The sequence below is a fragment of the Bombina bombina genome, chromosome 4, assembly GCF_027579735.1.
Source record: "Bombina bombina isolate aBomBom1 chromosome 4, aBomBom1.pri, whole genome shotgun sequence".
NCBI classification, from domain to species: Eukaryota; Metazoa; Chordata; class Amphibia; order Anura; family Bombinatoridae; genus Bombina; species Bombina bombina.
The window spans coordinates 393,726,265-393,752,527 of NC_069502.1; positions in this window are offsets into that span (position 1 = coordinate 393,726,265).

Consider the following 26,263-nt stretch of genomic DNA (forward strand, 5'->3'; position numbering starts at 1 on the left):
GTAATCTAGGTGTTATATTGTTTGACATAAGATCTCAATATATCATTACCTGCAAGAATATGGAGGTGTTTTTTTAAGAACACTAGAAATAACATTAAATTGACTAGAATATTCAGTAGAAAAAACTATATTCTCAATTTGGGATGTATCTATCACCTAGATTACGAGTTTTGCGTTGCGGCTTTTGACACTAAAAAAATGGCAATTTCAGCGTAAAAGCAGTAACTTAGCTATTGCGAATTGTGTCGGTATAGCTATACTGCAAGCATTGTAGTCTGTAACGCAACGTTCATTCCGCAGTAAAAAAAATGACGTTATTGCGTGGGATTTTCATAGCGCCGGTATTACAGGTTGTGCGGTGAGGCTAAAAAGCTTGCGTTACAGTCTATACCGACACAATCCAAACTGCCATCTGAAAGCAGTAGTTATGAGTTTTGCTCTACAAAATTGTTTCACAAAACTCATAACTTAAGTGTTACAAAGTACACTAACACCCATAAACTACCTATTAACCCCTAAACCGCAACCCTCCCACATCGCAAACACTATATTAAACCTATTAACCCCTAATCTGACGCCCACCCACATCGCGACTATTACATTTATTAACCCCTAATCTGCCGCTCCCGACATCGCCGACACTGAAATAAAGTTATTAACCCCTAAACCTCTGGCCTTCCACATCTCCGCAACTAAATAAACCTATTAACCCCTAAACCGCCGGCCCTCCACATCACAAAACACTAAATTAAACTATTAACCCCTAAAGCTAACACCCCCCTAACTTTAAATTCAAATTACAATATAACTATATTTAAATAAATAAAAATTACCTGTGAAATAAAATAAACCTAATATTTAACTATAAACTAACCTAACCTTACTATTCTAATAAAATAAAAATACTACCAATTAAAAAAAATCTAAATTACAAATTTAAAAAAACCTAACAATACGAAAAAAATCTAATATTACAAAATTAAAAGCACTAAATTACGAAAAATAAAAAACACTAAGTTTACAAAAATAATAAATGAAATTATCAAAAATTAAAATAAGTACACCTAATCTAATAGCCCTATAAAAATAAAAAAAAGTACTAACGTACTAACAAAAATACATCGGAAATAGAGAATATACGGCTAGATTACGAGTTTTTGTTGGTAAGGCTTGCGGCTCTAACGCTCCTTTTTTTTCCACCGCTACCTTAAGCCAACGCTGGCATTACAGGTTTTTTTAAACCTGGCGTTAGCCGCAAAAAGGTGAGCGTAGAGCAGAATTTAGCTCCAAATCTAACCTCAATACTAGCGTAGCTTACGGTAGCGGTAAGATGGCTAAACATGCTCGTGCACGATTTCCCCATAGGAAACAATGGGGCTGAGCTGGCTAGAAAAAAACCTAACACCTGCAAAAAAGCAGCATCCAGCTTCTAATGCAGCCCCATTAATTCCTATGGGGAAAGAAAAAATATGTTTGCACCTAACACCCTAACATGAACCCTGAGTCTAAACACCCCTAATCTTACACTTATTAACCCCTAATCTGCTGCCCCCAACATCGTCGCCACCTGCATTATACTATTAACCCCTAATCTGCTGCTCTGGACACCGCCGCCACCTACAGTATGCTTATAAACCCCTAATCTGCCGCCCCCAACATCGCCGCCACCTACATTATAGTTATTAACACCTAATCTGCCGCCCCCAACGTCGCCGCAACCTAACTACACTTATTAACCCCTAATCTGTTGACCGGACATCGCCCCCACTTTAATAAATGTATTAACCCCTAAACCGCCGCACCCCCACCTTGCAAACACTAGTTAATTTTTATTAACCCCTAATCTGCCTGCCCTAAAATCGCTGACACCTACATACATTTATTAACCCCTAATCTGCCATCCCCAATGTCGCTGCTACTATATTAAAGGTATTAACCCCTAAACCTAAGTCTAAACCTAACCCTAACCCCCCCTAACTTAAATATAATTTTAATTAAACTAAATAAATTTAATTTTTTTTAAAAAATTATTCCTATTTAAAACTAAAGACTTACCTGTAAAATAAACCCTAAGCTAGCTACAATATAACTAAGAGTTACATTGTAGCTATTTTAGGATTTATATTTTTTTCACAGGCAACTTTGTATTTATTTTAACTAGGTAGAATAGTTATTAAACAGTTATTAACTATTTAATAACTACCTAGCTAAAATAAGTACAAATTTACCTGTAAAATAAAACCTAACCTAAGTTACATTTACACCTAACACTACACTATAATTAAATTAATTCCCTAAATTAACTACAATTAACTACAATTAAATACAATTATCTAAAATACGAAAAAAATAATAATAATAAAAAGCCCTACCCTATACTAAATTACAAATAGCCCTTAAAAATTAAAATTTATTTTGTTTAATTTAAATTATATTTAAGTTGGGGGGGTTAGGGTAAGGTTTAGACTTAGGTTTAGGGGTTAATACCTTTAATATAGTAGCGGCAACGTTGGGGGTGGCAGATTAGGGGTTAATAAATGTAAGTAGGTGTCGGCGATGTTAGGGCAGGCAGATTAGGGGTTAATAAAAATTAACTAGTATCCTGCATAGACTCTCATGTACAGGCAGCTATGTAGCTCTTTAACAATTATTGACTTGCAGATATGTATTAGAATTACAATATCCCAATGGAAACACTATTACCCTTAGACCATACCATCTACTATGAACTCACCCTTGAATTCATGAATTATTCATATCCCTACCCAGTATTTTTATAAATTTAACTTGTGATATCAATAGTCACACATGGGACAGTATTTAGCAGTGATTTTATAATTATATCATAGATGTATACCAACGAATTATACGTGCTACAGCACATATTAATATCATGGATTATCCAAGCAGTTGGATATTAATAGTACTCCTAGTTTATCGATTCACAAGTTACCCTACATATGACAAAATAACATATTGTAGTACACAAACTATGGGATAAATGTTCTATCCTTACTTTTTTGAATCGATACTAACACACCATACTTGTCATAGTATATGCTAATATCTAAAATAACTGTATGGTATAATCAAAACAAGTATTGCCATTCATGAATTATTAATAATAAATGGTATTCATTTTATTCTCCATCATCATTTATCTAATATTTAGTAGCAGTTTTAATATATAATCTTCAATATAAATTAATACATCCACATTACCCAATGTTTCCTATTTCAATATTAGATTCTGTTCCCAAAATTTTTTACAGCCACTATGCCTAGATTGATCTTCTAGCAATGAAATAGTTAACCTCTTCAAGAGTAACTTGGTTCACATCCACCCACATATGACATAATGAACACAATCGTCAGTGATTGGTCAGAAGACAAATACACGCCTATTGAGGCGTTACTCACAACAGCCATAAATAGCCGACTACAGTGCGGCGCGTTCACCTTTGAAAAAGCCATGCAACGTGGCGAAACATGTTAGGGACGCTAGGGAAATGGTGAGGAGTCCTAGGAGCTCCTGTGTTTTTAGTAAGCCTTAAGCTATCGATATATTACTGTAGTCTTTATGCGCAACTCAACTTCATTATTTAAGTATTTATCTATTACTTAGTTACTATTATGGATAAATTGTAACTGGCAGCTGTTGGTATCATTTATCCAGCTTCGATCCCCATATTGAACGAGAGTGAAGGCAAACACTCTAAGCAAACTCAATGTAACCGCAACTTGTCATTTATTTATTGACACAGATATAGTGAGCGTGTGACTTGACAAGTCTGACAAAGCATATATATAGTATTGTGGACTAAGTGAACTGGATGCAATCAGCCAATAGGATTGAAGTTCAATCCTATTGGCTGATCCAATCAGCCAATAGGATTGAGCTGGCATTCTATTGGCTGATTGGATCAACCAATAGGATTTTTTCTACCTTAATTCCGATTGGCTGATAGAATTCTATCAGCAAATCGGAATTGAAGGGACGCCATCTTGAATGACGTCATTTAAAGGAACCTTCATTCTTCAGTCGGCCGTCATTTGAAGAGGATGCTCCGCGCGGGATGGATGAAGATAGAAAATGCCGCCTGGATGAAGACTTCTGCCCATCTGGAGGACCACTTCTGCCCGTCTGGAGGACCACTTCTGCCAGCTTCGTGGAGGACTTTGGCCCGGTTGGGTGAAGACTTCTCAAGGTAGGGTGATCTTCAAGGGGTTAGTGTTAGGTTTTTTTAAGGGGGGATTGGGTGGGTTTTAGAGTAGGGTTGGTTGTGTGGGTGGTGGGTTTTAATGTTGGGGGGGTATTTGTATTTTTTTTTTACAGGTAAAAGAGCTGATTACTTTGGGGCAATGCCCCGCAAAAGGCCCTTTTAAGGGCTATTTGTAATTTAGTCGAGGGTAGGGCTTTTTTTTTATTTTGGGGGGCTTTTTTATTTTGTTAGGGGGATTAGAGTAGGTGTAATTAGTTTAAAATTCTTGTAATTATTTTATTATTTTCTGTAATTTAGTGGGGTTTTTTTGTAAACATAGCTTAGGTTTTATTTTACAGGTAAATTTGTCTTTATTTAACTAGGTAGTTATCAAATAGTTAATAACTATTTAATAACTATTGTACCTAGTTAAAATAAATACAAAGTTGCCTGTAAAATCAAAATAAACCCTAAGATAGATACAATGTAACTATTAGTTATATTGTAGCTAGCTTAGGGTTTATTTTATAGGTAAGTATTTCGTTTTAAATAGGAATAATTTAGTTAATGATAGTTATTTAATTTAGATTTATTAAAATTATATTTCAGTTGGGGGGGTTAGGTTTAGGGTTAGACTTAGGTTTAGGGGTTAATACATTTAATATAGTGGCAGCAACGTTGGGGGCGGCAGATTAGGGTTTAATAAATATAATGTAGGGTTCTGCGATGTTGGGGGATCAGATTAGGTGGCGGCGGTGTCCGGAGCGGCAGATTAGGGATTAATAATATAATGCAGGTGTTGGAGATGTCGGGGGCAGCAGATTAATAAGTGTAAGAAAAAAACACCTCCATATTCTTGCAGGTGATTATATATTGAGACCATGGGGCATATTTATCAAGCTCCGTAAAGACCGCTGCTCCATAACCTGTCCGCCTGCTCTGAGGTGGCGGACAGACATCGCCAGAAATCAACCCTATCGAAAATGATCATGTTGATTGACACCCCCTGCTAGCAGACGATTGGCCACGAATTTGCAGGGGGCGGCATTGCACCAGCAGTTCCAAACAACTGCTGGTGCAATGATAAATGCCGAAAGCGTATGCTGTTGGCATTTATCTATGTGCAGCTGACATGATCCACAATATCGGATCATGTCCGCTCGCACAATGATAATTCTGCCCCCTTATGTCAAACAATATAAGTTTGTAGATAAAAAGCAACATACATTAGCTAAAACTCTATCTCCAAGTATGGTTTCTAACCATGAGACAAAAATAGGAAGTAATATGGTAGTTTCAAATGCGGTAGTACTCTATGCAAAATGTGTTCCCATGTAAAAATAGGGGACAATTTTAGTTGTAGTGTTGACGCTTCTACTTACCCTATTATGTTTTATCCTAATTGTTGTACCAAATACATAGTATATCTTCTCACCTGCAATATCTGTGTGGTCCAGTAAGTTGGATAACAACTAGAGGCCTGCACTAGATTTAGTGAACATGTTAGAGATGTGAAACACTATAATGACTCCAGTGTAGCTAATCAATTCAATCATGTTCACCACTAATATAGCTAAACTTTCCATTTAAATCATTGATATAGCAATGGTACCTCCGAGGGGAGGTGATAGAAATAAAATCTTGAAGAAAAAGGAATTATATTGGATATTAAAAATGAAAACAAGAAATCCAGATAGGATGAATAAAGAATGGGACATAAATTATTTCATTGATTGATGTCCCTTTAAGATGAACTAAGAATGTTTTGTATTCTCTCCCCTGTTCCTACTTTTTCTCCCAGATTGTAATATATCTTCACCCTTCTTCTGTAAATTTGACATTAGACGCTGATACTATACTTGACCACAGAGGACTATTGTTCTATAAGTTATATAAGCAATTTGGGCATAATACAATGTACTAAAACTGTTTAGAACTTCTTTGGATGTTGTATACACATTTTCATTTAATCCTGTATGTGCATAATTTTTGGCCAAGCATTTAAATGTACCAGCAGATGTAGTTATGATTCATGCAATTTGAGAAAGTTTCTTTTATATCACTGAATTCGTCCTTGCTTTAACATAAGTTCACTGTTATAGTTTGCATGTAATTAATAATACTCACTCAGCTCAAGCCTTTATGTATTGATCAAGGTTGCTGTTGTTTTTATTGTCTCTTTCCTTTAAGGGGTCCCAAGGGGTTAAATCTTATTTTAAATAAATAAAAATAACAGCTAGACTTCACAAGTCTATGAGTAAGCTCTACCAGGAGGCCTGAAACGCGTTAGATCATTTGGTTTCTCTACCTTGTTGTACACGCTTTTTAACTATGCCCTCAGAAATTAGTTTTTTTTTAACCTATATATATTTTTCTGCTCATTTGAGTTCCTTTCCTCCACTGTGCTTTTTGTATTATACGGTTTGATCCACCGTTTTTTTGGCACTCCAGGATGACTGTTGCTCCCCTTCTTTGAATGGGTCTTTCGTTACCTTTGCACCTTCCATTTCCGGATTGGATATCCGGCATCATCTGGAGCTGCAGTTTCTGACTTTGCATGTTTGGGATCTGTAACATACTTATCTCATACGAGCTCAAGTAGAGGCCTTGCCATTTTTTTTTGGCAAACGATTGGCTATAGATATCCTCAAGACCCGCAAGGATGCTAAATTTAGATTCCTTATTGTACAAATTAAACTTGGCACAAATCTATACGCCCTTTGTAACATATATGCCCCGAACCAGAATAAAATGGTCTACTGGGATAACCTTATACAAGCTTTGACTCATTATATTGTTTTTTAAAATGATACTGGGCGGAGACTTTAAAGTGAAGATCAATTTGGATTAATTAGTGTCCGGTTTTTAATAAACCTATTAAAAACAAGGGCACTTTAATTCATCAAAATTGACATTTGACTCCTTTTCTTGAAAAACTTACCTTTTAATCCTGTCAGCCACTGCAGCGCTTCCTCCGCCCATCGCAAGTCCTCTTTGCGGGTCCAAAATGACGAATCCGGCTTCCTCCAATAACGGCGTTGAATCAGGCCATGATCCCCCCGGGGGAAAAGCTGTGATTGGAGGAAGCAGGATCCGTCATTTCTGACATAACAAGAGGCTTCCGAGGGCCGGGGGAATCGCTGGAGCGGCCTTCAGGATTAAAAGGTACGTTTTTGAAGAAAAGGAGTGAAATGTCAATTTTGATGAATTAAAGTGCCCTTGATTTTAATAGGTTTATTAAAAACGTCACTAATTCATCCAAATTGACCTTCACTTTAACCTCACCCCTAACCCCATGTGCGACAGAATGAGGATTCCAGGGTGCCCCCCTAGGGATCAAAGGACGAGACTTCACTAAATTTATGTGACATCTGGAGGCTAAGCCACCCCGAGGGAAGAGATTTATCTTGTTTCACTAAAGCAAAGGCCTCCTTATCTTGCATTAATCTATTACTGCTCTCTGAGTCACTTATCCCCCTGGTACATCAGTATAAAATCCACAATGCCTGATCACGTACTGATTGAAATTGGCCTACGTTCACATATGCACCCATCAAGTAGGAACACCCTATGTTTCCCTACCTGTCTATCCCCATCTGATTTAAAAAAAAAATTCCTCCATCAATCATGGAACGATTTATGTACAGACAGTGCTGTGCACTTCAATGACACCCAACTCTTTTGGGAAGCTGCAAACGTAGTCTTAACCGGCAATTTTTCTCATATGTAGCTAACCTTCGCTATCGCACTTAGCAAAGATATGTCGCTTTGCAAAAACAACTCGGATGAGCGTACCAATTGTATTGCACCTCCCTCACCAAAGAGTCTCATGTGCAATACATTATGAGCAAGGAGGACTTAGGGAAAACTTCATTATCAAAGATGTTATAAGATGCACAGAGAAAGGGATAATATACATGATACAATGCTCATGTACAAAGCAATATTTAGGGGAAATCATAAGGACCCTCAAAGAGGGAATTAGAGAACATCAGTACTGTATCTGGAAAGGTAATTTTGACACCTACGTGTATAAACATTTCCATGAGGTACATAACAACAGTCTAAAGGACTCTAAATTCTGGGCAGTGTGTAAAGTCAGACCCAATTGTAGGGAAGGAAATTTTGAAGAGAAATTGTTGTATAAAGAAGCAGAGCCCATATATAGATTTAAAACCCTGCAACCTGGGGGACTTAATTCAGAAATTGATGTAAGCCCATTCCTATATAATTAATATATGTATGTGTATTAAATCCAAAAAGAAGTAACAATTCGGAGCTTCGATCTAAAACCCCAATTAGATGTAGAGATATATAAAGAATATGATACTATTTTGAAAAATATTATCCTTTAACCCCTTAATGACAACTGACGTACCAGGTACGTCATGCATTAACAAGCAGTTAATGACAATGGACGTACCTGGTACGTCAGTTGTCTAACAGAGTGCTGGAAGTGATCACAATCACTTCCAGCAGCTCTGAGGGTATTGCAGTGATGCCTCGATATGGAGGCATCCTGCAATACCCCTTTACAAGCCTCCGATGCAGAGACAGCCACTCTGTGCCAGTACCCACAGCTGCCAGTACCCAAGATGGCGGTAATTAGGTAGGGGAGAGGGTTAGAGAGCTGGAGGGGGGGATCAGGGAGGTTGGTGCTAAGGCAGGGGTCCATCACAACTAAAATATTTTATAATTTTTATTTAAAAAAAAAAAAACTCTTTTATTTAGTACTGGCAGACTTTCTGCCAGTACTTAAGATGGCGGTAACAATTGTGGGGTGGGGGAGGGAAGAGAGCTGTTTGGGAGGGATCAGGGAGTGGGATGTGTCAGGTGGGAGGCTGATCTCTAAAATTAACCCTGCAAGCTCCCTACAAGCTACCTAATTTAACCCCTTCACTGCTGGGCATAATTCACGTGTGGTGCGCAGCAGCATTTAGCGGCCTTCTAATTACCAAAAAGCAACGCCAAAGCCATATAAGTCTGCTATTTCTGAACAAAGGGGATCCCAGAGAAGCTTTTACAACAATTTCTGCCATAATAGCACAAGCTGTTTGTAAATAATTTCAGTGAGAAACCTAAAATTGTGAAAAATGTAAAGTTTTTTTTTTATTTGCTCGCATTTGGCGGTGAAATGGTGGCATAAAATATACCAAAATGGGCCTAGATCAATACTTGGGGTTGTCTACTACACTACACTAAAGGTAAAATTAACCCTACAAGCTCCCTAATTAACCCCTTCACTCCTGGGCATAAAACATGTGTGGTGCGCAGCGGCATTTAGCAGCCTTCTAATTACCAAAAAGCAAACACAAAGCCATATGAGTCTGTTATTTCTGCAAAAAGGGGATCCCAGAGAAGCATTTACAACCATTTGTGCCATAATTGCAGAAGCTGTTTGTAAATAATTTCAGTGGGAAACCTAAAGTTTTTGACAAAATTTGTGAAAAAGTGAACTTTTTTTTTTTTTTATCGCATTTGGCGGTGAAATGGTGGCATGAAATATACCAAAATGGGCCTAGATCAATACTTTGGGATGTCTTCTAAAACAAAATATATACATGTCAAGGGATATTCAGGTATTCCTGACAGATATCAGGGTTCCAAAGTAACTAGCGCCCATTTTGAAAAAAAGTGGTTTGGAAATAGCAAAGTGCTACTTGTATTTATTGCCCCATAAATTGCAAAAAAAGCAAAGAACATGTAAACATTGGGTATTTCTAAACTCAGGACAAAATTTATAAACTATTTAGCATGGGTGTTTTTTGGTGATTGTAGATGTGTAACAGATTTTGGGGGTCAAAGTTAGAAAAAGTGTGTTTTTTCCATTTTTTCCTCATATTTTATCATTTTTTTTTAGTAAATTATAAGATATGATGAAAATAATGGTATCTTTAGAAAGTCCATTTAATGACGAGAAAAACGGTATATAATATGTGTGGGTACAGTAAACGAGTAAGAGGAAAATTACAGCTAAACGCAAACACTGCAGAAATGTAAAAATAGCCATTGTCATTAAGGGTAAGAAAATTGAAAAATGGTCCGGTCATTAAGGGGTTAATAGGATGGCAAATTTTCAGATATCTCATTTTTAAAAATGTCATGTATTTATTTCTATAATTATTAATTTAGTATTATTATTTAATTGTGTATTATTTATATTAAAACACATCACCATGAAAAGAGCAGATCTTTTTGAAGAAATTTAAAATGTTGAATGACACTATTCATTCAGAGATGGTTTGTTTAGATTAACTATAATTTATTGTTATTATAAGTTACTAAATAATAGAATTGTTTGTATGTACAAAGTTTTAAATATAATCTTGGTTTATTATTTTTTATATCCACAGCAAAAAGGTTAGGGGCATATTTATATTTGAAAATAAGTTTTATGAGTTTTGTAAATTAAAACAAGGACACAAATTTGAGAGGATGACTTTTATACAAACTCAAGTATACCACCTTAAATGATGCAATCCAGGACTGACCAATAAAAACTGGAGCTGAGGTTTAAATAAGAAGTCAAAATCACACAGCGGGGGGTAGTTATCAAGCCGTCAACCTCAAATACGCTGCGTATTCCGCAGCGTATTTCTGGCGAGGCTGATACGCCTTAGTTATCAAAGGCTCGAGACCGGCAAAAGTAGAATTTTGTGACGTAAGCTTCGATCCGCCGGACTCAGTCCGACACAGATCGATTCTTACGTCACTCCAGATGTTCCGCACACAAGTGCGGCACATTCTCACTACTTTTGCTAGCTATCAAAAAACTAGCAGGTACGCTCGGCACTTTTACGGCCCAGCGTACCTGGTTTTCAAAGCGCCAGCCTGGAGGCGGCGGATCCCATAGGAATCAATGGGAGTCTGACCATAGCGAAAGTACAAGTTCGCTGCTGACAGACATCCCATTGATTCCTATGGGAGCTGTCTACACCTAACACCCTAACATGTACCCCGAGTCTAAACACCCCTAATCTGACCCCCCCTACACCGCCGCAACTACATAAAGTTATTACCCCCTAAACCGCCGCTCCCGGAGCCCACCGCAAGCTACTATATACATATTAACCCCTAAACCGCCGCTCCCGGAGCCCACCGCAACTATAATAAATGTATTAACCCCTAAACCGCCGCTCCCTGAACCCGCCGCAACCTATATTAAATGTATTAACCCCTATCCTGCCCCCCCTACACCGTCGCCACCTATAATAAATTTATTAACCCCTATCCTGCCCCCCACTACGCCGCCGCCACTGTAATAAAATTATTAACCCCTAAACCTAACCCTAACCCTAACGCCCCCTAACTTAAATATTAATTAAATAAATCTAAATAAATTAACTCTTATTAACTAAATGAATCCTATTTAAAACTAAATACTTACCTTTAAAATAAACCCTAATATAGCTACAATATAAATAATAATTATATTCTAGCTATCTTAGGATTTATTTTTATTTTACAGGTACCTTTCAATTTATTTTAACCATGTACAATTACTATTAAATAGTTATTAACTATTTAATAGCTTACCTAGCTAAAATAAAGAGAAATGTACCTGTGAAATAAATCCTAACCTAAGTTACAATTACACCTAACACTACACTATACTTTAATAAATTATTCCTATTTAAAAATAAATACTTACCTGTAAAATAAACCCTAAGATAGCTACAATGTAATTCATAATTATATTATAGCTATCTTAGGATTTATATTTATTTTACAGGTAACTTTGTATTTATTTTAGCTAGTTAGAATAGTTATTAAATAGTTATTAACTATTTAATAACTACCTAGCTAAAAGAAATACAAAATTACCTGTAAAATAAATCCTAACTTAAGTTACAATTAAACCTAATACTACACTATCATTAAATTAACTAAATAAACTACCTACAAAGAACTACAATGAAATACAATTACATAAACTAACTAAAGTACAAAAAATAAAAAAAGCTAAGTTACAAAAAATAAAAAATAAAGTTACAAACATGTTAAAAATATTACAACAATTTTAAGCTACTTACACCTAATCTAAGCCCCCTAATAAAATAACAAACCCCCCCAAAATAAAAAAAAATCCCTACCCTATTCTAAATTACATAAATTTCAAAGCTCTTTTACCTTACCAGCCCTTAAAAGGGCCATTTGTGGGGGCATGCCCCAAAAAGTTCAGCTCTTTTGCCTGTAAAAGAAAAATACAACCCCCCCCCCAACATTAAAACCCACCACCCACATACCCCTAATCTAACCCAAACCCCCCTTACAAAAACCTAACACTAATCCCCTGAAGATCATCCTACCTTGAGTCGTCTTCACTCAACCGAGCCACCGATGGAACTGAAGAGGACATCCGGAGCGGAAGAAGTTAATCCTCCAAGCGGCGCTGAAGAAATCTTCCATCCGATGAAGTCATCATCCAGGCGGCGCTGAAGAAGTCTTCGATCCGGCCGATGTCATCTTCAAAGAGGCGCTGAAGAGGTCTTCTATCCGGGCGAAGTCATCTTCCAAGCCGGGTCTTGAATCTTCCTTCCGCCGACGCGGAACCACCTTCTTCACCGACGGACTACGACGAATGACGGCTCCTTTAAGGGACGTCATCCAAGATGGCGTCCCCTCAATTCCGATTGGCTGATAGGATTCTATCAGCCAATCGGAATTAAGGTAGGAAAATCTGATTGGCTGATGGAATCAGCCAATCAGATTCAAGTTCAATCCGATTGGCTGATCCAATCAGCCAATCAGATTGAGCTCGCATTCTATTGGCTGATCGGAACAGCCAATAGAATGCGAGCTCAATCTGATTGGCTGATTCCATCAGCCAATCAGATTTTCCTACCTTAATTCCGATTGGCTGATAGAATCCTATCAGCCAATCGGAATTGAGGGGACGCCATCTTGGATGACGTCCCTTAAAGGAGCCGTCATTCGTCGTAGTCCGTCGGTGAAGAAGGTGGTTCCGCGTCGGCGGAAGGAAGATTCAAGACCCGGCTTGGAAGATGACTTCGCCCGGATAGAAGACCTCTTCAGCGCCTCTTTGAAGATGACATCGGCCGGATCGAAGACTTCTTCAGCGCCGCCTGGATGATGACTTCATCGGATGGAAGATTTCTTCAGCGCCGCTTGGAGGATTAACTTCTTCCGCTCCGGATGTCCTCTTCAGTTCCATCGGTGGCTCGGTTGAGTGAAGACGACTCAAGGTAGGATGATCTTCAGGGGATTAGTGTTAGGTTTTTGTAAGGGGGGTTTGGGTTAGATTAGGGGTATGTGGGTGGTGGGTTTTAATGTTGGGGGGGGGTTGTATTTTTCTTTTACAGGCAAAAGAGCTGAACTTTTTGGGGCATGCCCCCACAAATGGCCCTTTTAAGGGCTGGTAAGGTAAAAGAGCTTTGAAATTTATGTAATTTAGAATAGGGTAGGGATTTTTTTTATTTTGGGGGGGTTTGTTATTTTATTAGGGGGCTTAGATTAGGTGTAAGTAGCTTAAAATTGTTGTAATATTTTTAACATGTTTGTAACTTTATTTTTTATTTTTTGTAACTTAGCTTTTTTTATTTTTTGTACTTTAGTTAGTTTATGTAATTGTATTTCATTGTAGTTCTTTGTAGGTAGTTTATTTAGTTAATTTAATGATAGTGTAGTATTAGGTTTAATTGTAACTTAAGTTAGGATTTATTTTACAGGTAATTTTGTATTTCTTTTAGCTAGGTAGTTATTAAATAGTTAATAACTATTTAATAACTATTCTAACTAGCTAAAATAAATACAAAGTTACCTGTAAAATAAATATAAATCCTAAAATAGCTACAATGTAATTATTAATTACATTGTAGCTATCTTAGGGTTTATTTTACAGGTAAGTATTTAGTTTTAAATAGGAATAATTTATTAAAGTATAGTGTAGTGTTAGGTGTAATTGTAACTTAGGTTAGTTTTTATTTTACAGGTACATTTCTCTTTATTTTAGCTAGGTAAGCTATTAAATAGTTAATAACTATTTAATAGTTATTGTACATGGTTAAAATAAATTGAAAGGTACCTGTAAAATAAATATAAATCCTAAGATAGCTAGAATATAATTATTATTTATATTGTAGCTATATTAGGGTTTATTTTATAAGTAAGTATTTAGTTTTAAATAGGATTCATTTAGTTAATAAGAGTTAATTTATTTAGATGTATTTAATTAATATTTAAGTTAGGGGGGCGTTATGGTTAGGGTTAGACTTAGGTTTAGGGGTTAATCATTTTATTACAGTGGCGGCGGCGTAGTGGGGGGCAGGATAGGGGTTAATAAATTTATTATAGGTTGCGGCGGGTTCATGGAGCGGCGGTTTAGGGGTTAAACTATTTATTTAGTTGCGGAGAGGTGCGGGATCAGCAGGATAGGGGTTAATAACTTTATTATAGAGGGCGGCGGTATAGGGGGGGCAGGATAGGGGTTACTGGGTATAATGTAGGTGGCGGCTGTGTCCGGGAGCGGCGGTTTAGGGGTTACTACATTTTTAATAGTTGCGGCGGGGTCTAGGAGCGGCGGTTTAGGGGTTAGTAACTTTATTTAGTTGCGGGGGGCTCCGGGGGCGCCGGTATAGGGGGTAGAACAGTGCAGTTTAGTGTGAGTGCTTAGTGACAGGCTAGCAATAAAGCTGGGAAAAAGCCGAAGGGCAGCGAGATCGGATGAGTGATAACTGTCACAGTCCGCTGCTCATCGCCCCGCGGCTTTTTGACAGCTTTATTTGATAACTTAGGCGAACGTATTCAAGGTCCGCGGTGGCGAAGGTAGGCGAGCTTAGGCGGACGTATTGGGCCGGCGAAGCCAGAAAAGTAGACGGCTTGATAACTAGCCCCCCTAATGTGATCTTGATAAAGCCATTTTACGGTGAAATGCATTGATTGACTTTAAGCTATGAACATAACTTATAATAAACCATTTCCATTCATTAAAGAAACAATCTTTTTGTAAATCTAGCTGGTTGGTAATGAATGAGAAACCAACCAAACAGACCTTTGAAAGGAGGTCACGTCATGCCAATAAGCTTTGATATAGAGGCTTAACTTAGAAAAAATGTAAGCTTTATTTCTAAGTGCACTTCTCATAATAGCTCCTTTTTTTTTTTTTACTTGATTTCAGCGGGGATTGAATATATTGTGGACATTGGGACTTCAATTTTTTCACCTGCTATATCAAATAGATCTGATTTCCATTAAGGTTTTTTATACTTGAAAGTTATGTTTTAAAATTTCTGTTTTATATATCAGCTGCAGTTTTTTCGAGAGACGTCCGGTGCTGATATTCATGTATTCACATGAGTTTTATTATTTTTTGATACATTTTATTTTATTCATTTGTAATAAATTTATTGCATAAGTATTGACACATTATTTGTCAGTAACGATAAGGGTTCAGCTGTGAGCACCCTCCTAGTAATTTTTTATTTTTTTTGTATTTCAAGGAGGACATTCCTTAAGCAACAAGCAGCATCAGGGCTTCTTAAAACAGCAGCCAAATTTTACCAATTAGGTAATCGCTCTGGCAAATTGCTTGCCTCTTTGGTAGGGCAACACACAGCATAGAGGGATGTTGCTTCCCTCAAATAACAGGGTAGACTTTATACCTCCCCATTGGAGGTGGCTAGTGGCTTTGCTCAATTTTGCTCCCACCTCTATAATTCCCAGGCTGCTTACTACCTCCACATGTGCGGCTTTCTGGACCTCGTTACAATTGCCACAGCTCTCTCAGGATCAATTAGATCAATTGAATTTCCCCATCTCGGTTAAAGAGCTAAATCGTACTATCTCCTCCTTGGCTCTGGTAAATGTGCCAGGTCTGGACGACCTCCCTATTGAGTTTTACCGCCTACTACATCCTAAACTATCACATACTCTTACCAAATTGTTTAATGATTATTTTTAAAATGGGATCCGATACTCGAAAAACTTCTCGTCTGCCCATATAACTCTGCTTCCCAAAACAGACAAGGACACCTCCCTGCCTGGGTCATACTGCCCCATATCGCTCTACAACTAAGATTACAAGAGCTTTATGTCCATCTTAGCAAACTGGCTGAAGCAGCTTTTGCCATTGCTTCTACATCCCAACCAAACAGGTTTCATATATAAGAGAACTTTGGTGGTCAACCTTTGATGGGTCCTGCACTTCATCAATCATTTTTGGCACTGTGGATAAGGGGGCCACAGGAATGATCTTTTAGAGGCCTTCCTGCTCTCTTTAGATGCAGAGAATGCCTTCAACCTTGTCAAGTGGTCCCACCTATTCGACACGATGCAGCATTTTCATATACAGGGCCCGTTTCTTGAGGTACTCCAAAATATTCTACCAATAGATCGCATCCTTGCTAATGGGATGTTCTCTGATGAAGTGATGCTATGAAGGGCACTAGGCAGGGATGTCCACTTCCCCCCTGCTTTTCCACCTTGCTCTGGAACTTCTAGCCCTTAAATTGCAACAGTGCTTTCCAGGGATTATGCTACAGAGCACAGCTCTTCAGTTGGCCCTTTTATCCGATGATATGTTACTATTTGTGGAAAACCCAACATATTCCCAACATCTTGAGAGTCATAGAAGATTTCTCTGGCTGAAAAAGCACACAAATAGTGTTGCCCAATATCCCTTTGCTGAGGTGGAGAATTCGCCCTGGATTGCCATGAATAAACTTCACCTTTCTTACGTGAATGGTGGTTCTAGCCCTGCCAAATCTTAAATTTTATAACTGGGCAGCACTAATGTGGCTAGTTATGGACTGGCAGCTGAATAACACTTTAGTGACTTTGACCTGGAGCTTGACATTTCTTACTTCCCGTATGCTAAAATGAGTGAGATCCTCCTCCAGATAAAATCATCCATCCTATATAGAGACCCTCTAGTTGCCTGGCACTCTGCCCATAGATATATGGCAACTGATCGCCCATGTTATACATTTATTCCATTGGTGGGTAATGTGGACTTTCCAGTGGGTATAGACACTCTGCCTTTTTCGATATGGAGAGAGTTGGGACTGAGAGTAGTTGGGGATGCCCTGGAATCAGGATCACACATGGTAAAATCCTTTCACAAATTAAGCCTTCAATACACAATCCCAAATAAGCACTTTTACGCTTATCTGCAAGATGGCCTTCAAAGTAGGTAACTTCTCCCTATCAGGCTTTTACCAGACTTTTCTAAAATGAGTGAGATCCTCCTCCAGCTAAAATCCTCCATCCTATATAGAGACCCTCTTGTTGCCTGGCACTCTGCCCATAGATATATGGCAACTGATCGCCCATCTTATACATTTATTCCATTGGTGGGTAATCTGGACTTTCCAGTGGGTATAGACACTCTGCCTTTTTCGATATAGAGAGAGTTGGGACTGAGAGTAGTTGGGGACGTCCTGGAATCAGGATCACACATGGTAAAATCCTTTCACAAATTAAGCCATCAATACACAATCCCAAATAAGTACTTTTACGCTTATCTGCAAGACGGCCTTCAAAGTAGGTAACTTCTCCCTATCAGGATTTTACCTGACTTTTCTACGTAAAGCTACAGAAAGTATATGTGTGACCCACTGTAGCTCCAGATAGGATCGCCATACAGAATATTCTGAAAAGTTTAGATTAAAAAAGCCACCCTTGATGCTCCTTTGCAAAAAGCGCAAATTAGAATGCTACACCTAGATTATATCACTCCCAATCACTTCTCCAAATGGAGACCTATGCTAGCAAATAGATGTGTTCAATGTGGTTTTGAGGTTCCTGACATTTTCCATTACTTTGCCTACTGTCCGTTTATCCATCAACCCTGGGTCTGGATTAAAAAAACATTCGGAATTACGGTTACCCTACAAATAGAGCAGATATGTCTGTTCAGATGGGATAGAATACCTAATAAATATCACAACCTATTCACTTTATAAATGCTGATAGACAGAAATTGTATTTTTTGTCTTTGGACAGTTAGGAAAGCCCCATCTATTACACAATTTAAGCATAAATTCTACGAACAGCAATTCACTGAACAATTTGATGTAAAGCTTGACACTACACATAGACTACGACCCTTTATGCTAAAATGGGAGGGATTTCTGGTGGCGCTCTCACCCATACTACAACGACAGATATTACTACTGTTTGCCGAGACAGAACTGCTGCTCAATGCATCCTTACGGGGAAATGGCCCCCCCTATACGAACCCCGAGACAGATCTTTGGAGGGACCAGAGCACAATGAAATGTTATTTGCAGATATTTTATAATCTCGCTACGCCCCTATGCGTAGTGGAGAGGCAGGGGGAATCGCCTCTTCCCCCTCCTTTTTTTCTCTCTCTCTCCCTCCCTTTCTCTTTCTTTTGCCTCCCATTATATTTCCTATTCTTCTCTCCCTCTTATTTATCATACCTCTCATATAAGAAATGAGCCCTAGTACTTTCCTAACTGTATCTTATCATTGACCCTAGTCTATTGGTTTATGTTATGTTTAATTGTTTGTTTTGTGAAAAAAAAAAAATATTTAAAAAATGTAAATGTAAAGGAACCTCAGGAGAATCTCTTATTATTGGCACAGACCAGTAATAACTGACACAAAATTTCCACATTCTCAAGTACCACACAAAACTCAAATGGAGATGTCACCAACCATCTGGACATATGGAACTGCCACAAACCTTTTCAATTACCATAATGCTTATGATATCATCCCTTCAATTACATATATATAAAGAGGTCTTATTTATGTATGATTGCAAAGTCAATGTATTTTACATGTCCTAGATGTAACTTTTGCATGATGCTTCCTTTACTTTCTTTAATAAAAAGAATTAAACAAAGATAAAAGTGTTTTTTGCCTGGTGTGATGAGAATACATTAGAATAAGTCCAAAATGTAATCAACACTGGTTCAGAAAACCACAAAACTCTTGGACTAAGCCATCAAATTTGACAGGCAAAAGTATCTTCATCAATAAAGGTGAGTCATAAGTGTGCAGTACAGAAGAAGAATCATCAATAGAAGCAGGAGCACTGCAGTAGTAGGATTCTGCACAAGTGACTGTAACAGGCTAGTGATAGCAGAGTGCTTTGCACATACAGTATGTTCTGAAGCTGTTACAGCATGTTCTACAAATAGTTGTGGGTTTATATTCTGCTATCCCTCATGACTTAAGCATTAAAGCAGTAAAGTTTTCTATGAATAAATACACACATTTTGAAGACAGTTTAAAGGATTACATTATAAGAGATCTTGTGCCAACCTGTTTATGGTTTGGTGGGATCTGTCCCACTTTCATGGAGATAGTAACCCCTTCATTATTAAGATCAAGTTTTATTGAAGGTACATTGATTACCTGATATTTGTGTGGAATAGTACAGCTATGGAAGTAAATGAGTTTGTAGAATATTTTAATTCCAATCAAGTAGGCTTGCAGTTCCCTTATTTGGATTTAGTGCTTAAGGGAAATTTGAATAATGCTAGGGTGGAAAATAAGCTTTTTCATAAATCTCTTAAAGCTAATACTTTAATCCATGCTAAAAGTGCTCATCCTAAATATACTGGATTTGGTCTTATAATGGGAGAATATATTATTAGATTAAGAAGACATTGCACAGCTAACGATTCAAATTACCCCATGAAGGCCTACTGTTTGCAAAAGTAGACACTCCAGGGTATCTTATATGGTAAAAAGTTACAACTCATTCATATCCCAGTGCTATGAAAGTGGATTGATGTGTACCCAGGTGTGTATAATAGTACATATAGCTGTCCCAAAATCTTCTTAGCTGTATGTTCGAATAATTGGCTTTTTCTTTACACTCTTGCACAGATTACTGTCCGATAGTACACAGTGCAATAGAAACAAATGTGCGTTGCGACTGTTAACCATCCATAACGAGTGTCGATGTGGGTATGCTGTGTAGCGGTGCAAATGGAGCAATAGCTGTGTCCTTACCAGGCTTCAAGACTCACCTTCATAACGGAATATGTAACTGAATATGATAAGATCTGTGGAATAATAAGAAAACATTTTTTCATGCTTTCAGCTGATGACAAGCTAGAGATGGTTGTACAGGAAGGCTGCAGATTTACTTATAAACGTGGAGCTACCCTGGGAAATATACTTTCACCCAGTAAACAGAGAAGGAATAATAGGATGACCTCATGGTTAGTCTGTAAGGGCATGTTTAAGTGCCACTATGGGGCATGTATAGCCTGTTCACACGTAGAACAAGGTGCAGACTTTGAGTCTTTTGCAAATGGAAAATCATTCAAATTAGAGTCTTGTATAAATTGTCGTTCAAATTATGTTGTATACATGATTTGGTGTTCCCTTTGCAAATTACAGTATGTTGGTTTTACGACTAGGGAAACATTTGACAGAATCAGGGAACATCTGCTAGATGTCAAAAAACGTATTGTTTCATCTCTTTTGGTAAAACATTTTTTAGAGGGGCATCACAATGATGTCAGTTCTCTGAGATGGAACATCATCGAGAAGATCAAAAATCCAGAACGGGGTGGGGATCGCAGTAGGTTACTCTTTAAAATAGAGACCTTCTGGATTTTCACCCTGGACACTAGGTCACCAAAAGGCTTCAACTCCCAGTTTGATTTAATCAATTATTGGGAGTATACCCTGGATATAGATAGTGCATCCTTTACAGCTCTACATCTTTATACATTCCCTAGCATTTATTCAGAATTTTATTTAGAATTTATTAATCATTTAGGCATTTGTTACAAATAAATAGTTCCTAATATGCACGTATGCCACCTGTATACATCTACGTGCAATAGGGTATTTGTTTACCAGTAGCATAAAAACATACATAAGCAGTGGAGATCAAGTTCTGTGGTTAGCTCCCCCATGTTTTAATTTTTTAATTTATTAATTCATGAATCACTTATTTTACAATCGATTAGAATACGTTGGGACATAGTTTAAATTATCTCCTATATGTTTAAACTCGTTTCACTGTATGTATTTTATCTAATATGATTTTGCGTTATACCTTATGGATATTTTATAGCCACATTGTAATTTGAAATATGCTACATTATTCTTGATAATATGAATCGTATGTTCCAATACACATACATATGGTTTCCTGTATATTGCGCTTTCATATATAAATCAGAAAATGTTTAGCTATTATTTTTACTTTTGTCACTAATAATTGTGTGTTTGTTTGGGGCATACTGTTTAGTTTAACTTAGTTTTATCTTAGGTGCCAATGCACCTTTTACCATGTACCTTTTCCTTGTAATTTAAGCAATGGGACTATTACTTTGTTTAATCATGTGATTGGAGTTTAACCAATGGTTTGTAGGTTTTGATCTTAAATACACCTGTGCTTGCTAATGTGAATGAGCATCTATGACTAAGGCATAAAGCCGAAACGCAAAAGATGCGTGTTTTATTTCTACTCCATTGAAGGAGATTTTCTACAATAAAGGTTTTGAATTTTCGTTGGTGTGCCGGACTGTCTTTCTTCATATATCTCATATGGTGTATATTGTGCCTTAATGTGCCACCATTTTTTCACTAGTTTGTGGTAAAAAAAAGTTTTTGCAATTTTTTGCATACATATTCCATTTTTGCTGGGCATTTTGTAAATCTGTTGAGTGCCACTATGATCCAATGCTCCACATTATGCTCAGCTATCTCTTCTGAGTAAAACAATAACCCAATGTATGCCTTTGCCACTATCTTGTGAAGTTACAGTGCCATATAAGAGACCTGACTATTTCAGTTTTTACGGTTAGAATTTTGATAGATGGATTTGATGGGCCTATGGGGTAGATTTATCAAGCAGCGGATGCTGAAATCTACCCCAAAGTTTCCGGCTTACCGAAAACTTAAGTTAAGAAGCAGCGGTTGTAAAGACCAATGCTCCTTTACTCATCTGCCACCTCTGAGGTGGTGGACAGTATTCATCCCTTTCAGATACAATCGGGATGATTGACACCCCCTGCTAGCGGCTAATTGGCTGCGAATGTGCAGGGGCGGCATTGCACAAGCATTTCACAAGAAATATTTGTGCAATGATAAATGCCAACAGCGTATGCTGTCGGCATTTATCGATGTCGGACGGACATGATTCGCTACTCGGCACCCAAGTCTCATTTTGAGGGAATTATAACAGTTTTACTGTTCAAATTACCCGCGAAGGTCTACCATTTGCAAAAGTAAACACTCCAGGGTATCTGATATACCTTATATGGTACCTTAACGTGTTGCCATTTTTTCACCGTTTATGTTAAAGTTTGTGGAGAAAATATTTTTGTTTGCATTTTTGATGGTTATTTTGTAAATCTGATGTGTGCCACTGTGATAACCCCCCAAATTATGCTCAGAAAACTCTTCTGAATAGAACTATACCCACAATGTATGCCGTAGACACTATTTTGTGAAGTTACAGTGCCATATAAGAGGCCACACCATTTCAGCTTTTTAATTGTGAATTTTCATATATGGATTTGATTGGTCTATGTCCCATTTTAAAGTATTTTAGCAGGTTGAAAGTTCAAACTACCCCACAAAGGCCTACCATTTCTTAAAGAAGACACCCTAGGGTATCTCAAATGGCATATTTTGATCCTTATTATGGGGCCATTATTTAACTAGTTTGTAATAAGTGTAGTGGTAGTAACTGATTTTGTCTTATTTCAACAGTTCATGATTGCAAATTACCCCACAAAGGCCACTTCTATTTTTAAATATAAGCGGCTCATCAAATGAATTATGAACAAGAACATACTATTTGCTGTGAAAGGGGGAATATTTGGCGTAATATTATTGGAGGGTACCCAGTCATCTGCGTCACGGGCAGAACTAGGGGAATCAAGTCTTTGGTTTGGTGGGAGCTGTCCCACGTTCATGGAGATAGTAACCCCTTCATTAATAAGATAAAGTTTTATCAAAGGTACATTGATTACCTGATATTTGTGTGAAATAGTACAGCTATGGAAGTAAATGAGTTTGTAAAATATTTAAATTTGAATCAAGTAGGCTTTCAGTTTACGTACACTTGTCACTCTACAGAAATCCCTCATTTGGATTTAGTGCTTAAGGGAAATGTGAATAAAGTGTATGATTTAACAAATTGCAGAACTAGTTATGTAATATATCTTTTCAGTTGTATTGAATGTAATAAGCAATATGTTGACATGACTAGTAGGGAGGTCAGAGTTCGTATTAGGGAGCATCTAAGTGATATTTCTACCTCTAATCCATGCTCGGCCTTTGCTGCTCCTTTTATAGAGCAACATGATTGCCAAGTGAAGTCTTTCAAATGGCTGGTGATAAAGTAAGGATGTCTTTAAGAGGAGGTAATATTGATGTCCTCCTTTCTAGGTGTGAAGCCTATTGGATCTTTACTTTATGTACCAGAATACCATTTGGATTCAATACAGAGGCTGATATTATAAAGGTCTGGCGTTGAATCAGAGGCTTACTTGTTTACTTATTACACTAGATATTAAATTTTTTGGTACAGTATACTATCCCAAGTATCTAAAGCAGATAATTAGAATTTTTTACATGCAACATAATTCCTTTTTTTCTTCTTTATTTTTATATGTTTACTATGAATATAGAATTTATTTAGTGCCTTTGTTGAGGTATTGAATTTAATTAAGTTTTTCTATATAAGTGTAAGGTGCATGGCTCGTTAAGACCTACATTTGGAGTTTGGCGTTAGCCGTGAAAACCAGCGTTAGAGGATCCTAACGCTGGTTTTAGGCTACCGCCGGTATTTGGAGTCACTCAAAATAGGGTCTAACGCTCACTTTTCAGCCGCGACTTTTCCATACCGCAGATCCCCTTACGTCAATTGCGTATCCTATCTTTTCAATGGGATTTTTCTAACTCCGGTATTTAGAGTCGTTTCTGAAGTGAGCGTTAGACAACGACAAAACTCCAGCCGCAGGAAAAAAGTCAGTAGTTAAGAGCTTTCTGGGCTAACGCCGGTTTCTAAAGCTCTTAACTACTGTACTCTAAAGTATACTAACACCCATAAACTACCTATGTACCCCTAAACCGAGGTCCCCCCACATCGCCGACACTCGAATACATTTTTTTAACCCCTAATCTGCCGACCGCCACCTACGTTATCCTTATGTACCCCTAATCTCCTCCCCCTAACACCGCCCACCCCTGTATTATATTTATTAACCCCTAATCTGCCCCCCTCAACGTCGCCTCCATCTGCCTACACTTATTAACCCCTAATCTGCCGACCGCAAAGCGCCGCCACCTACGTTATCCTTATGTACCCCTAATCTGCTGCCCCTAACACTGCCGACCCCTATATTATATTTATTAACCCCTAATCTGCCCCCCTCAACGTCGCCTCCACCTGCCTACACTTATTAACCCCTAATCTGCCGACCGGACCTGAGCGCTACTATAATAAAGTTATTAACCCCTAATCCGCCTCACTAACCCTATAATAAATAGTATTAACCCCTAATCTGCCCTCCCTAACATCGCCGACACCTAACTTCAATTATTAACCCCTAATCTGCCGACTGGAGCTCACCGCTACTCTAATAAATGTATTAACCCCTAAAGCTAAGTCTAACCCTAACACTAACACTCCCCTAAATTAAATATAATTTACATATAACGAAATTAATTAACTCTTATTAAATAAATTATTCCTATTTAAAGATAAATACTTACCTGTAAAATAAATCCTAATATAGCTACAATATAAATTATAATTATATTATAGCTATTTTAGGATTTATATTTATTTTACAGGTAACTTTGTATTTATTTTAACCAGGTACAATAGCTATTAACTAGTTAAGAACTATTTAATAGCTAAAATAGTTAAAATAATTACAAAATTACCTGTAAAATAAATACTAACCTAAGTTACAATTCAACCTAACACTACACTATCAATAAATTAATTAAATAAACTACCTACAATTACTAACACTACACTATCAATAAATTAATTAAATACAATTCCTACAAATAAATACAATTAAATAAACTAGCTAAAGTACAAAAAATAAAAAAGAACTAAGTTACAAAAAATAAAAAAATATTTACAAACATAAGAAAAATATTACAACAATTTTAAACTAATTACACCTACTCTAAGCCCCCTAATAAAATAACTAGCTAAAGTACAAAAAATAAAAATGAACTAAGTTACAAAAAATAAAAAAATATTTACAAACATAAGAAAAATATTACAACAATTTTAAACTAATTACACCTACTCTAAGCCCCCTAATAAAATAATAAAGCCCCCCAAAATAAAAAAAATGCCCTACCCTATTCTAAATTACTAAAGTTCAAAGCTCTTTAACCTTACCAGCCCTGAACAGGGCCCTTTGCGGGGCATGCCCCAAAGAATTCAGCTCTTTTGCCTGTAAAGAAAAACATACAATACCCCCCCCCCCAACATTACAACCCACCACCCACATACCCCTAATCTAACGCAAACCCCCCTTAAATAAACCTAACACTAAGCCCCTGAAGATCTTCCTACCTTATCTTCACCCTGCCAGGTTCACCGATCCGTCCTGAAGAGCTCCTCCGATGTCCTGATCCAAGCCCAAGCGGGGGGCTGAAGAGAACAGCCAATAGAATGCGAGCTCAATCTGATTGGCTGATTGGATCAGCCAATCGGATTGAACTTGATTCTGATTGGCTGATTCCATCAGCCAATCAGAATATTCCTACCTTAATTCCTATCAGCCAATCGGAATTCAAGGGACGCCATCTTGGATGACGTCCCTTAAAGGAACCGTCATTCGGCTAGTAGGCGTCTGGAGAAGAGGATGTTCCACGTCGGAGGTCTGCAAGATGGATCCGGAAGAAAGAAGATTGAAGATGCAGTTGATAGAAGACTTCATCCGGATCATGGACCTCTTCAGCTCCCGCTTGGATGAAGACTTCATCTGGATCATGGACCTCTTCAGCTCCCGCTTGGATGAAGACTTCAGCCGGATCATGGACCTCTTCAGCTCCCGCTTGGATGAAGACTTCAGCCGGATCATGGACCTCTTCAGCCCCTCGCTTGGGTTTGGATCAGGACATCG